Below are 16592 nucleotides of genomic sequence, written 5' to 3'. Positions count from 1 at the left end.
TAAAAATATGCTAAAATTCTGCCACCTTATAACAAAGAGGTCAAAGTTCATACCAAGAAAAAACAATAACACCCCATTCCTATTCCAAAATTAGGCCTTGTAAAAATTGAGTCTTGATTATTGCCTAGAATGGGTTTGAACTTGCAATCCTAATACTCTCAACTCAACTTCCTGGGAAGCTGGGATTATATAATACCACACCTGGCTTACAACAAGCTTTAAAATGACAAGTCTGGCTAACAACAACAACAACTCTCTCTCTCTTTCTCTCTCTCTCTCTCTCTATGTGTGTGTGTGTGTGTGTGTGTGTGTGTGTGTGTGTGTGTGTGTGTATACACACATTCTCCTGGGGCTCCCAATTTCAGTTGTAGTTATAGTTTCAAAGAAAACAGAAACTCATACATAGATCCAGTCATCCATATCTGCGAGACCAGTCTCCTGGTTGTTAACTCAGGCATTGACTCTGAAGAAGATGCTTTATGTATACCTCACTGACAAAAATGTCTTTTCAGTCTAAGAGTTCAGGTAATTTTAGCCCACAGCCTCCCAGTTTGGGTAGAAATATGAAGAGAGTGGAGGAAATATGTGCTATCACTTGGTTCAACATTGGGAAAGGTATGACGAACATAATGTAGAGGTTAAAACTTGGATTATAGCTTGGTTTGTTCACCTCTAGCTCTACCACAGTATGAGATTGTATAGGGCAAATCTAAGGGAGAGTTCAGCCCAACCAAGGCCTGTCTTGCTTTGCTAATGTCCACACTACAGTATATCCAGCAGTGCCAAATCCAGAAACCAGACTAAATAAATGTTAGCTGTTATATGTCAGGGCCAGGAAAAAGAAGAATTCCAAGATGGCGGCTAGAGGTAGGAAGCAGAAAGCGACCCTCCTATAGTGAAATCTTGGAGAGACGCTGGAGACACACTTTGCAGGCATAATCACCGAGAAAAGGCATAACTTTGACCCCTCCACATCTCCAGCCGGCGCAGAGAATCTCCACCTCACGTTAAACGGAGAACCGAGGAGGGCCCCCGGGGCCACCAGTGGCCGGCACCCATACGGCTTGCGAAGACGCGGACCAGGTGAGCTTTGCGGTACCGTGGTAGCCCCACAGACAAGCCTGGGCCAGAGCATCATAGCCCCCTGGACAGACTGACCTCCACCCGGGAAAAAAAGAGAAACTGAGTACTAAGCAATAAGAACAGTTAAGACACGCTGGAAAGAGGGTGGGGCGCCCTGAGTGCTGAAGATTGGGGGAAGGGAATCCTTCCCGGGACTGTAAATAAACGAGCCGGGCGGGCCGGAGAGGCTCTGGTGGGAGCGGGGCGCGCCCAGCAACCAGGAGCAGGGAAGCTTGTGAGAGGAGGGAAGACCCACTTCCCATGTGAACTGTAAATAAACACGCAGGCCTGACAACGCGGGGCAGTGTCACCTTTCCCAGTGCTTGGAAAGGGGAAAGCCTGTAGCAGAGGCCCCCCGCACAGGAGAACTCTGAGCAAACAAAGCCTGTGGGACCAGGTGAGTGCTAGCTCACCCCAGAGATCTGCATAAATAATGCCGCCAGCTACAGGCTGAGAGCAGCAGGCAGGCAAGCCACAGTTGCAGATACCACTCTCAGAACAGCCTCCAGACGCTTTTTTTTCTTTTTCTCCCTACCTTTGATGAGAGAACAACCGAATTACACCTGCAAGCCGAAAAACTTACTGAAACTGTATTGCATTTGAACTGGGGACACTTGGTGGGGCTTTTTTTTTTTATCTTCTGTGTGTGTGTGAGTGTAGTTTTGTTCTACTTTATGCATCCCCTTTGATGAGACAACTACAGAACAACATCTGAGTCACCAACTCCAGGACTGGAGATTGAGACGGACATCCAAATTATTAAGACTGAAATTGCATTGCATATAAACTTGGAAGTTTTTTGGTTTTGTTTTTGTTTTTTTTTAATTTTCTATTTTCCATTTTATTTTAATTCACTTTTATATATAGATATTACTTTCATATACTTATTTTTTATTTTTTTTATCTTTGACTTTCAATCCTCTCTCTGTCACTCTATTGTCTGTTCAGCTTACTGTCAATTAGTACACTAACACTCCCTGTTTATACCTTTGAAACTCTCTTGTCTGATACCTTGTTCTGCTTTCTCCCTCTTGTCTGTAAATTTGTTTTCCCCTTTTCTTTAACTTCTTGCTTTCCATCTCAGCTCACTCTTCCATTCTCAATATTACTATTGTTATTATTACAAGCTAGAAAATACTTAATTACACACAGTACAGGGACAGTAACAACACCAAGGACAATGACAGGAAGACAGAAAAAACAAGGAAACCAGTTTCCCCACAGCAAAAAATTAGTACAGGAACCAGAGGGGAATGAAGAGAACAGAAACTCAGAGCCAGACTCCAACAAAATGAAGATAAACTATGCCAAAGGACCCAATGAAGCCCACAAGAATAATTTAAAAGAAGACATACTACAAGTACTCAATGAGAATTTTATAGAGATGATACTGGATAGGGTCAACTAAAATGTACAGGAGACACTCAAGAAATTCCAAGACAATAAAAATAGAGAATTTGAAAAAGCAAAAGAAGAAATAAAGGAAACCATAGAAGCACTGTATAAACACCAAAGTGAAAGAGAGAACACAATGAATAAATGGATAAATGAACTCAGGACAAAAATAGACAACAATAAAGAAGAAAACAGCCAGGATATGGAAAACCTCAGAAAAAAGAACGAAACAGAACTGCAAAACAAAACGGAAGGCCAATCCAGCAGAATAGAACAAACAGAAGACAGAATCTCAGAACTTGAAGATGAAATGGTAATTAAAGGAAAAACTGAAGAACTACTAGTCAGGCAACTCAAGACCTGTGAAAAGAAAATGCAAGAACTCACTGACTCCATCAAAAGACCAAACTTGAGAATCATGGGCATCGAAGAAGGAGAAGAGGTGCAAGCGAAGGGAATGCGTAATATATTCAACAAAATAATAATGGAAAATTTCCCAAATCTAGAGAAAGATATTCCCATACAAATGCAAGAGGCCTCCAGGACACCAAACAGACCAGATCAAAATAGAACTACTCCACGACATATCATCATTAAAACAACAAGTTCAGAAACTAAGGAAAGAATATTGAAGGCTGTAAGAGAGAAAAAACAAGTAACATACAAAGGTAAACCCATCAAAATCACAGCAGACTTCTCAACAGAAACATTAAAAGCAAGAAGAGCATGGGGTGAGATCTTCCAGGCACTGAATGAAAATAACTTCAACCCCAGGATACTCTACCCAGCAAAGCTATCATTCAAAATAGATGGAGCAATAAAAGTCTTCCATGATAAGCAGAAACTAAAACAATATGTGACCACAAAGCCACCATTACAAAAGATTCTGCAAGGGATTATGCACACAGAAAGTGAAACCCAACTTAACCATGAAAAAACAGGCAGCACCAAACCACAGGAAAAGAAAAAGCAAGACAGTAGAGAGTAACTTCAGCTTAGGAACACACAATCAAACCTTCAAACAACTAAGACAACTAAATGACAGGAATCACCACATACCTATCAGTACTAACACTTAATGTTAATGGACTTAATTCACCCATCAAAAGACACCGTTTGACAAAATGGATTAAAAAAGAAGATCCAACAATTTGTTGCTTACAGGAGACTCATCTCACTGACAGAAATAAGCATATGCTTAGGATGAAAGGCTGGAAGAAGATTTACCAAGCCAATGGCCCCCGAAAACAAGCAGGAGTAGCAATACTTATCTCTGACAAAGTAGACTTCAAACCTACATTGATCAAACGAGATAAAGAAGGACATTCCATACTAATAAAAGGGGAAATAGACCAAAAGGAAATAATAATCATCAATCTGTACGCACCCAATGTCAACGCACCCAATTTCATCAAACATACCCTGAAAGACCTAAAAGCATATATAAATGCCAACACAGTGGTTGTGGGAGATTTTAACACTCCATTATCATCAATAGATAGGTCATCCAAACAAAAAATCAATAAAGAAATCCAAGATCTAAAATATGTAATAGATCAAGTGGACCTAGTAGATGTCTACAGAACATTTCATCCAACCTCTACACAATATACATTCTTCTCAGCAGCCCATGGAACCTTCTCCAAAATAGATCATATCCTAGGGCACAAAGCAAGCCTCAGCAAATATAAGAAAATAGAAATAATACCATGCATACTATCTGACCACAATGCAGTAAAAGTAGAACTCAACAACAAAAGTAAAGACAAAAAACATGCAAACAGCTGGAAACTAAATAACTCATTACTTAATGAAGAATGGATCATCGATGCAATAAAAGAGGAAATTAAAAAGTTCCTAGAAGTCAATGAAAATGAAAACACAACCTACCGGAACCTATGGGACACAGCTAAGGCAGTCTTGAGAGGAAAGTTTATAGCCATGAGTGCATATATTAAAAAGATTGAAAGATCCCTAATCAATGACCTAATGATACATCTCAAACTCCTAGAAAAACAAGAACAAGCAAATCCCAAAACAAATAGAAGGAGAGAAATAATAAAAATAAGAGCTGAAATCAACGAAATAGAAACCAAAAAAACCATACAAAGAATTAATGAAACAAAAAGTTGGTTCTTTGAAAAAATAAACAAGATCGATAGACCCCTGGCAAACCTGACTAAAATGAGGAGAGAAAAAACCCAAATTAGTAGAATTAGGAATGCAAAAGGGGAGATAACAACAAACACCATGGAAGTCCAGGAAATCATCAGAGACTACTTTGAGAACCTATATTCAAATAAATTTGAAAATCTAAAAGAAATGGACAGATTTCTAGATACATATGATCATCCAAAACTGAACCAAGAGGAAATTAATCACCTGAATAGACCTATAACACAAAATGAAATTGAAGCAGCAATCAAGAGTCTCCCCAAAAAGAAAAGTCCAGGACCTGATGGATTCTCTGCTGAATTCTATCAGACCTTTAAAGAAGAACTGATACCAACCCTCCTTAAACTGTTCCATGAAATAGAAAGGGAAGGAAAACTGCCAAACACATTTTATGAAGCCACTATTACACTTATCCCAAAACCAGGCAAAGACACCTCCAAAAAGGAGAACTATAGGCCAATCTCCTTAATGAACATTGATGCAAAAATCCTCAACAAAATAATGGCAAATCGAATTCAGCAACACATCAAAAAGATTATTCACCACGACCAGGTAGGCTTCATCCCAGGGATGCAGGGGTGGTTCAACATACGAAAATCAATAAACGTAATAAACCACATTAACAGAAGCAAAGACAAAAACCACTTGATCATCTCAATAGATGCAGAAAAAGCCTTTGATAAGATCCAACATCATTTCATGATAAAAGCTCTAAGAAAACTAGGAATAGAAGGAAAGTTCCTCAACATTATAAAAGCTATATATGACAAACCTACAGCCAGCATTATACTTAACGGAGAAAAATTAAAACCATTCCCTCTAAAATCAGGAACCAGACAAGGATGCCCACTATCTCCACTCCTATTCAACATAGTACTGGAATTCCTAGCCAGAGCAATTAGGCAGGAAGAAGGAATAAAAGGAATACAAATAGGTAAAGAAACTGTCAAAATATCCCTATTTGCAGACGACATGATCCTATACCTTAAAGACCCAAAAAACTCTACTCAGAAGCTTCTAGACATCATCAATAGCTATAGCAAGGTAGCAGGATATAAAATCAACATAGAAAAATCATTAGCATTTCTATACACTAACAATGAGCAAACGGAAAAAGAATGTATGAAAACAATTCCATTTGCAATAGCCTCCAAAAAAATCAAATACCTAGGTGTAAACCTAACAAAAGATGTGAAAGACCTCTACAAGGAAAACTATACACTTCTGAAGAAAGAGATTGAGGAAGACTATAGAAAGTGAAGAGATCTCCCATGCTCATGGATTGGTAGAATCAACATAGTAAAAATGTCTATACTCCCCAAAGTAATCTACATGTTTAATGCAATTCCCATCAAAATTCCAATGACATTCATTAAAGAGATTGAAAAATCTACTGTGAAATTTATATGGAAACACAAGAGGCCACGAATAGCCAAGGCAATACTCAGTCAAAAGAACAATGCAGGAGGTATCACAATACCTGACTTCAAACTATATTACAAAGCAATAACAATAAAAACAGCATGGTACTGGCACAAAAACAGACATGAAGACCAGTGGAACAGAATAGAGGACCCAGATATGAAGCCACACAACTATGAGCAACTTATCTTTGACAAAGGAGCTAAAAATATACGATGGAGAAATAGCAGCCTCTTCAACAAAAACTGCTGGGAAAACTGGTTAGCAGTCTGCAAAAAACTGAAACTAGATCCATGTATATCACCCTATACCAAGATTAACTCAAAATGGATCAAGGATCTTAATATCAGACCCCAAACTCTTAAGTTGATACAAGAAAGAGTAGGAAATACTCTGGAGTTAGTAGGTATAGGTAAGAACTTTCTCAATGAAACCCCAGCAGCACAGCAACTAAGAAATAGCATAGATAAATGGGACCTCATAAAACTAAAAAGCTTCTGTTCATCAAAAGAAATGGTCTCTAAACTGAAGAGAACACCCACAGAGTGGGAGAAAATATTTGCCAATTATACATCAGACAAAGGACTGATAACCAGAATATACAGGGAACTTAAAAAACTAAATTCTCCCAAAACTAATGAACCAATAAAGAAATGGGCATGTGAACTAAACAGAACTTTCTCAAAAAAAGAAATTCAAATGGCCAGAAAACACATGAAAAAATGCTCACCATCTCTAGCAATAAAGGAAATGCAAATTAAAACCACACTAAGATTCCACCTCACCCCTGTTAGAATAGCCATCATCAGCAACACCACCAACAACAGGTGTTGGCGAGGATGCAGGGAAAAAGGAACCCTCTTACATTGTTGGTGGGAATGTAGACTAGTACAACCACTCTGGAAAAAAATTTGGAGGCTACTTAAAAAGCTGGACATCGATCTACCATTTGATCCAGCAATACCACTCTTGGGGATATACCCAAAAGACTGTTACTCCAGAGGCACCTGCACATCCATGTTTATTGCGGCACTATTCACAATAGCCAAGTTATGGAAACAGCCAAGATGCCCCACCACTGACGAATGGATTAAGAAAATGTGGTATCTATACACAATGGAATTTTATGCAGCCATGAAGAAGAACGAAATGTTATCATTCGCTGGTAAATGGATGGAATTGGAGAACATCATTCTGAGTGAGCTTAGCCTGGCTCAAAAGACCAAAAATTGTATGTTCTCCCTCATATGTGGACATTAGATCAAGGGCAAACGCAACAAGTGGATTGGACTATGAGCACATGATAAAAGCGAGAGCACACAAGGGAGGGGTGAGGATAGGTAAGACACCTAAAAAACTAGCTAGCATTTGTTGCCCTTAATGCAGAGAAACTAAAGCAGATACCTTAAAGCAACTGAGGCCAATAGGAAAAGGGGACCAGGAACTAGAGAAAAGGTTAGATCAAAAAGAATTAACCTAGAAGGTAACACCCACGCACAGGAAATCAATATGAGTCAATGCCCTGTATAGCTATCCTTATCTCAACCAGCAAAACCCCTTGTTCCTTCCTATTATTGCTTATACTCTCTCTACAACAAAATTAGAGATAAGGGCAAAATAGTTTCTGCTGGGTATTGAGGGGTGGGAGCGGGAGGGGGTGGAGTGGGTGGTAAGGGAGGGGGTGGGGGCAGGGAGGAGAAATGAACCAAGCCTTGTATGCACATATGAATAATAAAAGAAAAATGAAAAAAAAATAAATAAAATAAAATTAGAATCTGCAGGAAAAAAAAAAAAAAACAGGGCCAGCACTGTATTACAAAGATCTTACATTTCTGTGGATAGAATTCATTTCCTATTTGTCCCTTTGTTTCCCTCTTCAGCTCCTTCATAAATATTGAGAGTGAAAGATTCAATGCCTATTTTGTTGATAAATTCTCATTTACAGGGATGAGGAGGCATTCTTGTTCAGCCTTCCTCTCCTTGCTCCTTTTCCAGGTAACTTCCACTCACCTTATTGGGCAAAGCTGCATCAATCTCCTCCTGCAGTTTTGTCTGGACATCAGGGTGAGTGGCCAATGCATGCATAACGAAGGAGAGAATGCTGCTAGTTCCCTCATAGCCAGCAAAAATAAAGTTGATTGATTGGGCTGTGATCTCTAGATCAGTCAGAGCTAAAATGAAGAGAGGAAACACTGCAGATAAATAAGGTCAAGATAGATCATTCTTGATATTTAGACTTAGAGAATTCCAAAGGAAGCTCCCAAATAGCTAGGGAGAAACATGGGGAAACAAGGTCACACTGGGACTGCTTTTCATTCTGAAGTCTGCCACACATAACAAAATCTGAACCATTGATTTAAATCAGTTCCCCCAAAATCTATACTGTTCTTTTTCTTCAGCTTATCATTTTGCCATCCTACCACCAGCATAGCTGCACAATTTCAAGAGAAAGTATTTCTGTCTACCATACACAGTTTTAATATATAAGCCTAGGATAAACATGAAAGTACTTTAGCTGTAAGTAAAATGTGGGGTAGCTTTGTCCCTCAGGAAAAATCTAAATTAATCCAGCAAAAAAAAAACAAGGGAAAATTAAGAGAGTTGGCATTCATGGTATGGAAAATTAATGGATCTTTCATGCAAACATGTCTGGGGGAACGTAAACAAACCATATTGGTATCAGAGCAACTTGCTACTCAAAATGAGGTACGTGGACCAGCAGCTGCAGCAGGATATGGGAGCTTGGTATGAATTCAGAATTTCAAATCCACCTATGTCTACCAAGTCAATATCTGAAGGTTCTTTCAATATGGTAATTTCTGTGCATACAACTTCACTGGGAATTCAGGGCATATAGGACCAGGTAATGGAAAACCTAGGGCACCAGTCTTCACAGAGAATCCTCTGTGAAGGATCTATGGAAACTAGAAAGACAGACAAAAATCTAAAAGACTGATGACTGACCCTTGTTTATGAATGGCATTGAAGTAGGAGAAGAAAGAATGTATCTACACAAGGACTTTGGTCATAAACGATGACACTCAGGATTCATGATCAGGATTTGAATTAGTCCTTTTATGTACTTGGGACCATTAAAAATAAATGTGGTACCCACTACACCCATGGAATTCAAAATTTTCAAAAATTGGCATGAGAAAAGTCTATAGAGTTCGGATTTACCCATAATGCATTCTGTCATGGTGCTGCTGACGAATTCTCCTATTAAACGTTTTCTCCCAGTTATCATAGACCTCATGCTACTGAATTGAATTGAACTATAAAGTCAGTGTTTAGTGCTTGGCTGACTCCTATTGTAGCCACATGTGAATATTTAAATTTACATTTAAGTTAAGAGCCATTGAAAGTACTGTTCTTTGGTGGTTCTAGCCATGTGTCAATATTTAATAGTCATGTGTGTCTAGATTTCATCATATTGATTGCCACAGAAAAAACATACTGCCTTGATCCCAGAAAGTTGATCAAACTAACAAAAATATTATTTCTCAGTTCTGTTTAAATATACTAGATCTTATTACATTTTTCTACTACAAAGACCTAGTAGTAAAAAAACTCCAAACAAATAAACAGGAAGAAGCATACAAAAGAACCCAACAAACCCAGTAGTCTTCACCACCCTAGCCACAAGATTTGGATTTCTAGCAACAATTTCTCACTAAAAGTAATTAAGGTTTCTTGGAGAAATGGCTGATGCCCTACTGTCTGGAGAAATAGAAGAGCAACTTGGAATATCTTATGCCAGAAAGAAAGTGTATGGTCATAAAATGACAGGTGGAAAGGACTCAGAACAATATGTTGTGATACAGAGAAGGATGTGTGTCATTGTAGATTTGTCAAAACATGCAGAAGGTACAAAAGCACTAATATAACCTATGGATCTGGGTAGTGATAATATCTCAATGTAGTTTCATCAATTCTAACACATCTACCACTCTGGTAGGGGAGGTTGATAATGGTAGAGTGAATGTGTATTTTGGGGTAGGAGAAGAGAAATCTCTATACAATTCCCCCAACTGCTATATAATTCCCACAATTCAAATATTCAAAAAGTGCTCAAAAATTAAAGTCTATTTTAACAACCAAAAGTTAAATAAAATAAGGACACATGAAGCCACATTAAAGATCTTCAAGTAGACAATTCTGAGATAATTTGAGATGAGAAATACTTATAAAAAGATAGTGAATTGAGAATATATAAGATTATACTGATTAAATAAATAAGTGACTATATTAACGATAAGCAAATAGGTAAGAAGGGAACACTCCTTACATTGGGTACTGATCACAAATGTAGAAGAAATGTGGACTGGAAAGTCATTATTTTGTAACCATTATATCGGTAATGATTTTTGTAAACACCCAGAGACAATAAAACTCTGAGAGTAAATAACAAAGAGGATATTTACAAACTCACAGAAGAGACTTATTCATTATCCAAGGGAACGTAAACCTAGGGTGCACTTTCATCAGATATTCTCATCGTCAGTGTATGGACAGTACACATGATTCATGCAGATGCAAATTTATAGCTCAAGGCTCTGATTCAATGGATGAGAATCAACATTGGTGCTGATGTTGTTGATTCAAGACCACCAAGGTGTTCAAGGTAAGAAATGTATATTCATGGGTGCCCTTCAAGCTTTCAACAAGCTTATACATATGTGCTTCTAGAATATTCTATGGCTTCCATATGTGATATACCTGTGTGTGTGTTTCTGAAACTTGCCAGAAAATATCCTCTGATTGGAAATCGTGTATATTGTCATAACAACCCTGCCCTCTGAGCCTCCCCATCCATATATCATGAAGCATCCTTGGTTACCTTTATGGGATTCCATGTCTTTGGAATTCTGGGGATTCATCATCAGTTGAAGAAAATCCACTCTGTGCTGGAAGAAGGAAGAAATGTTGCAAAGAGACAAGGTCAATTGTTAGGGCAGAAGCGAATCAAGATGGCAGAATTTAACCTTCTTTCTGATAATATGCCCCATTTAAGTAAAAAAAAAATAAGACCATTGTTGCTTGAGTTATCAATGATCAAGCAATCTTGGGGAACAGGAAGTATCCCTGAGAGAAATCCAGCTGTCATGACCAGCAACTTTTGGGTTTTGTTCTCTGTGATCTTGGGCTTCTCTGGTTTCTGAACACAGACTCCTAGCCAGATAGTGACCACCTCCTCCTCCTGTCACAACTACTTCCTCAGGAAGAAGTCTTGGACTCAATCTTTTGTCTCCTGCTTTAATTCTTAAGCAATGGCCACACAGAGTAGTTTCCTTTCAGCTCTAGAGCTCAATGCCAACTTTTGTGTAAGATCTTTGAATATTCCTTCCATCCAAGAACTACAAAATTTAAGTAACATCAGGAACCCATCCTGCCTGTCTGTCTTCAAGACAGCACATATTTTCACCAGGCTGCATGTGACAAAGCTGGGTTTTTCAGGTGGTGGCTGCACTTGCCAGAAACACCACAGCCTCCTCCAGGTCAGGAGGGGCTCATATTTAAAATAGGTATCATGATAGGGTCTTCCATGATGAATGTGTCAAATTACAATGCTTGAAATTAAATGATTCTTTGACAACATAAGCTCTTGAGCATAATAATAGGAGTAAATATAATTTTAGGACATTAATTTTTGTTCTTTGACAATGTTTTTCTCTACTTTTGTTAACTTTATTAATTTTTAAATTGTACAACAGTTTATTGTGATAGTTCTGCACATGTATATTATGTCCATTCATCATATGCTCTTCCTCTATAACTCTTACTTCCCCATTTAAAACAATTTTAATGTGTTTCACTATTCTGTTTTCATGAAATGTATATAACATATTTCAGTACTCTAACAGGGCCTTCCATTCAAGAATGTGTTAATAAAGAGGATCAGAACTGAAATGAGTTTTGACAATAAAAGATCTGGGGACATGACAATAGCAGTAAATGTAAATTTCTAAACAGTAATTTTCATCTTTGACAATATTTTGAGGAGAAGAAAAGTGGCAAATTTTTTATTTCACCACTACTTGTGCCATGGCGCAGTAATTTTCCTTTCTATTGTTAACTGGTGAACTCTGTCTCGCTGCCTCATTCTCCATCAACTTCTCCAACCCCACCTGCTTCTTTCCCCCCAGAATATAAACACTTTCCTTCCCTAACCCCCTCAAAATACATAGGGAAGTGCAAACATCACATGTACACAGTCCAATCTTTAATCAAAATGTGAGCATCCTTATGAAACCACCACCACCACCACCACATTTTACCTTCTGGTCAGAATCTAGGCGATTTTCTTTCATGTTTTTTACAAATTTTTTGAAAAAAATCTATAGAATCAGCCGGAAACAAGGTGATATTTAACATCTCATATATTTGGGTAAGGAATGGAAATAAAACTAGAAGGAAAGAGAAAATATAAACCTTACTGGAAATGCAAAATTTTACCAGGAGTAATTATAGCTTTCTGAAGGAATTAAATGACCAAAATGCATGAGGGTCTCAACCAAAATATTTTCTGCCTATGAAATTTATTTGGGCTTCAGGTCACTGGCTGAACAGGAGCAAATCACACCTAAAGCCTTCACCATGACTATGGAATCATTGCTCTTTTTTACATCTTTGGAGTACCAAATGAGCAGTGTTTCTTCTTCTACCCTTTTATCTGGACTTAACCTTTTCATCTGGCCTGTAGCCATTTGTATAAACAAGTTCATAGTCTGGTGCTCTAATTAACAGTACAATTCAAGGAAGAGCTGTCTTTTATCTGGACTCTTATCCATTTTCTGGACTCTTACCTTTTTATCTACACTCTTACCCTTTCACCTGGACTACAGCCATTTGTATAAACAAGTCAATAGTCTGGTGCTATAATTAATGGCACAATTCAGAGAAGAACAGTCTTTTATCTAGATTTATCTTTTTTCTGGACTGTGACCTTTTTTACTGGATTATTACCTTTTATCTGAACTACATCCATTTGTATAAACAAGTCAATAGTCTGGTGCTGTAATTAACAGCACAGTTCAAGGGAGAGCACTCACCATAGCAATAATATAGTTTATGTGCTTATACTATGATGCAGTAAAACCATAAAGGAAAAGAAGAGGGATATAAAATAAGTGGAAATTAATAAATACATCCTGATAAAAACAATGGAACAAAGAACTCAAATATCATTTGAAATTAATAAAAATAAAGACACAATATACCAAGCTTGTCAGATACAGGAAAGGCAGTACTTAGAGGTACTATAATTGTTTTAAAGATCTCAAATAAATAATCAAACTTTACACCATATATCACTAAAGAATTGGACAGAAAATGAAATCATAAAGTCAGCAGAAGAAGAAAGTAATGGAGACAAACAGGAAGACTCAGAGCCTTAGCCAACTACTGACCGCCAAGCCCACGTAGCACCAGCAATCTTGGGGTTAGAGGGGAAACAGGAGGGAACACATCAGGAGAGTAATGGACGGAAGATGAGGGCCAGAGATCGTAGGAAAACCCCTGCTCACCGACAGGGGGAATACAGTCTCCTGCTCAGCAAGGAGCAAATAATGACTTTTATTTTAAATTTTCTTCTAATTTTTTTATTCTTTTCATTCTCTGACTATATTCTCTTTCTCTGAAATAACTAAACTGTGTTTCATGTAATATTATTCACACATCTTCATATTTCATACCCTCTCTCCCTTCCATCCATCACCCCTCATTTTCACTCCTTAATTTTTATACCTACATCATGAATAATTTTTAAAGTCCTAGCTTACCCTGTAAGAACTCTAGTTTCTTATTTCTATACTGTTATTGGAAGATGTAAATGAGGTTTCTGATTTTGTTTTATTTCTTTTAGAGATATGTTTGGTCTTAAATCAGTGACTTGTTTATTGCTGTATGCACATATTCCTCTGAGTGATGGGGTGAGGGATATCCAACCTAACAAGAAATATGAAAAAATCTAGGAAATATGACTCTTCAAAAGTCTATAACACCTCAACAACTGAATCCAAAGATACAGAAATGGCTGAAATGCCAGACAAATAATTCAATGTTTACTTTTTACATGCTGAATTACTTCAGAGTATTCAAACAGAAAACCAAGTTATAGAATCAGGCTTGTGCCCATACACTGATGAATGGATTTTAAATGTTTTATGTATGTACTAAAGAATATTATTTTCCATAAAGGAAAATGAAATTATGTCATATTCAGGAAAATGGATGGAACTAGAGATGATCAAATTACATGAAGTAAGCAGACTCAGAACAACAAATATCACATGCTTTCTCTCATATGCAATCTAGATCTAAAGTAAAAAAATGAAAGGCCTTGAACATTTAAGGGTGACTGTTGGGGGATAACCAGTGGGAGGTAGTAGAGAGAAAAGAGAGGAAGGAATTGAGAATAGGACTGAAGCACATTATATGTATTGCATGTATAAAAAGGCCTAATGAAACCCATATGTAATTTAAAGAAAGTTAGAAAGGAGTGAGATAGAAGAGAGAGGTATAAGGAAGAGTAGGAGAAGGGTAAATTTGATCAAAGTATACTACAGGCATGCATGGAAATGTCACAATTTCCTCATTTTGTAAAATTAATATATAGTAATTGTTTAAACAGTGAAAAGATAGCTACAGAATAGGAGAAATGTCTGTAACGCATATATCTGGTAAAGGCTGGTATCTAGAATATATAAAGAAATCTTACATCTCGATAACAAAAACAAAAGCAATTCAGCTACACATTAGTAAAAGGTTTGAATAGACATTAAGCTATGAACCAGTTCAGGCTATAACATATATATACTTGGAAATATCACAATGAAACACACTGTATAGCTAACATAAACAAACAAAAATATCATTTTTTTCCAAAAACAGAACAAGACTAGAAAACAGGTCCTGTCAGGGGTGTGTTAATAGCAGTCAGGGTGGAGGATACAAGAGAAAGGTGAAGGAGTGTGAATATGGTGGAATATTATGTACTCGTGTATGTAATTGGAGAAATGAAATTATTCCAGGAATGGGGGAGAATGATGGATGGGGCAAATTGAACTACCATGTATTGTAAGAACTTTTGTAAGTGTCACAATGTACCCCAAGTACAGTAATAATAAAAATAAAATAATAAAAAGAAGAAATTTAAATCCTCAGTATTGATCAGTATGATTAACATTAGGAAAATTCAAATGAAAAGTACAGTGTGAGACTACTTCAGACCTGCCAGGGGGAGGGCAGTGCTACAATCAAAAACATTAAAAAACCAAGTATTTGAATGGAGGCTGGCCAACTGAAGCCCTCATACATTCCTGCACGGAGCATAAAAGCATTACAGAAAACATTTTCTCAGTTCTTTAATAAGTTAAGCATAGACTTACTTTATAACTCAGCAAACTATCCCTGAGAACACACCCAGGAAACTTGAAAATAAAGGTTCAAGTACTCTCTTCTTTAAAATGTTCACTATTCACAATATTCAAAATGTAAAAATAAACCTGACTGCCCACCAATAGACATAAAGTATTAATTGCACACATAAAAAGTAAGTAATGACATAGGCTTCACATGGAAATATACTGCTAAACAAAACAAGGCAGGGGTACTTTAGGTCAAATGGGATTAGGGAAAGACAGAGACAAGGTTCAAGGTAACTCAGTTGGCAAAAGTGTGATGCAGGTGACAATGGTGAGTGTTCTCCACATTGTCTTCCATATTTTAAGCAAGTGAATTATAGGACATCTGAATTATGGCTCACTAAAGGGAGTCTGAGATGAGAGAGAGAGAGATAGAAGAAATAACTTACATACCCACAGAGAAAGACAATGGATCAAAAAAACTAAAGCTAAAGAGCTTCTTGGCTTTTTCCACAAAAGGGTCTTGTGGGTTGTTGAGAGAATCAACATTCACTCCAAATGAAGTACCGATGACCACGTCCATGCTGTAGGCCCCGAAGATGCTGAGTGGAGAAAGACCTTGAAAATTAGTATCTGCTCTTCTTCATGCAGTGTCAGAACCACCTGCTGGGCCATCTGATGGTCTATGGTCCCACCACACACACTGGTGAGATGTCAGTTCACCAGACGCCAGTGATCCAGCTGCCTTTGTTACAGGGCTGGCGGGGACACTAGAGAGATAGACTCACGCTCTGACACAAGGAGCTCAGTCACAAGAGACAGAAACCTAGAACCAGGAAAAATTACAGCATTGTGAGAATATGGATGATAACAGATTGTTGGCACTGTCCTTCAGCAGGACAAGGGTGGGATAAGTGACTCTTCTTAGGGGATGCAAAAAAGGGAATGTTGATAAAGTTCTTCCCTTCACAGAGAGTGTGCACCAGGAACAGTTCCCAGTAGCTGCTCAATAGCAACACCCTGTCCTGAGTAGCCAGGAACATCACCTTCCTCCTCCAAACTCTCTGCTCAAGATTCTGATGCACCAGCTTTACCCCAACTCCAAGGAACTGA

The 16592-nt window shown here is 37.8% G+C and overlaps 2 pseudogenes; one reads left to right on the top strand and one right to left on the bottom strand.

Annotated features, from left to right (window-relative positions):
• The window catches only part of LOC109675872 (cytochrome P450 3A4-like), a 149135-nt pseudogene that overhangs the window by 59169 nt on the left and 73374 nt on the right, over positions 1-16592 (top strand).
• LOC141423992 (cytochrome P450 3A11-like) overlaps positions 1-16592 on the bottom strand; it is a 33713-nt pseudogene that overhangs the window by 5287 nt on the left and 11834 nt on the right.

The sequence above is a fragment of the Castor canadensis genome, chromosome 6 (assembly GCF_047511655.1).
Source record: "Castor canadensis chromosome 6, mCasCan1.hap1v2, whole genome shotgun sequence".
Classification (NCBI taxonomy): Eukaryota; Metazoa; Chordata; class Mammalia; order Rodentia; family Castoridae; genus Castor; species Castor canadensis.
Note: the sequence above shows the minus strand (reverse complement) of the source record. Positions and strands in the feature narration are given on the sequence as shown.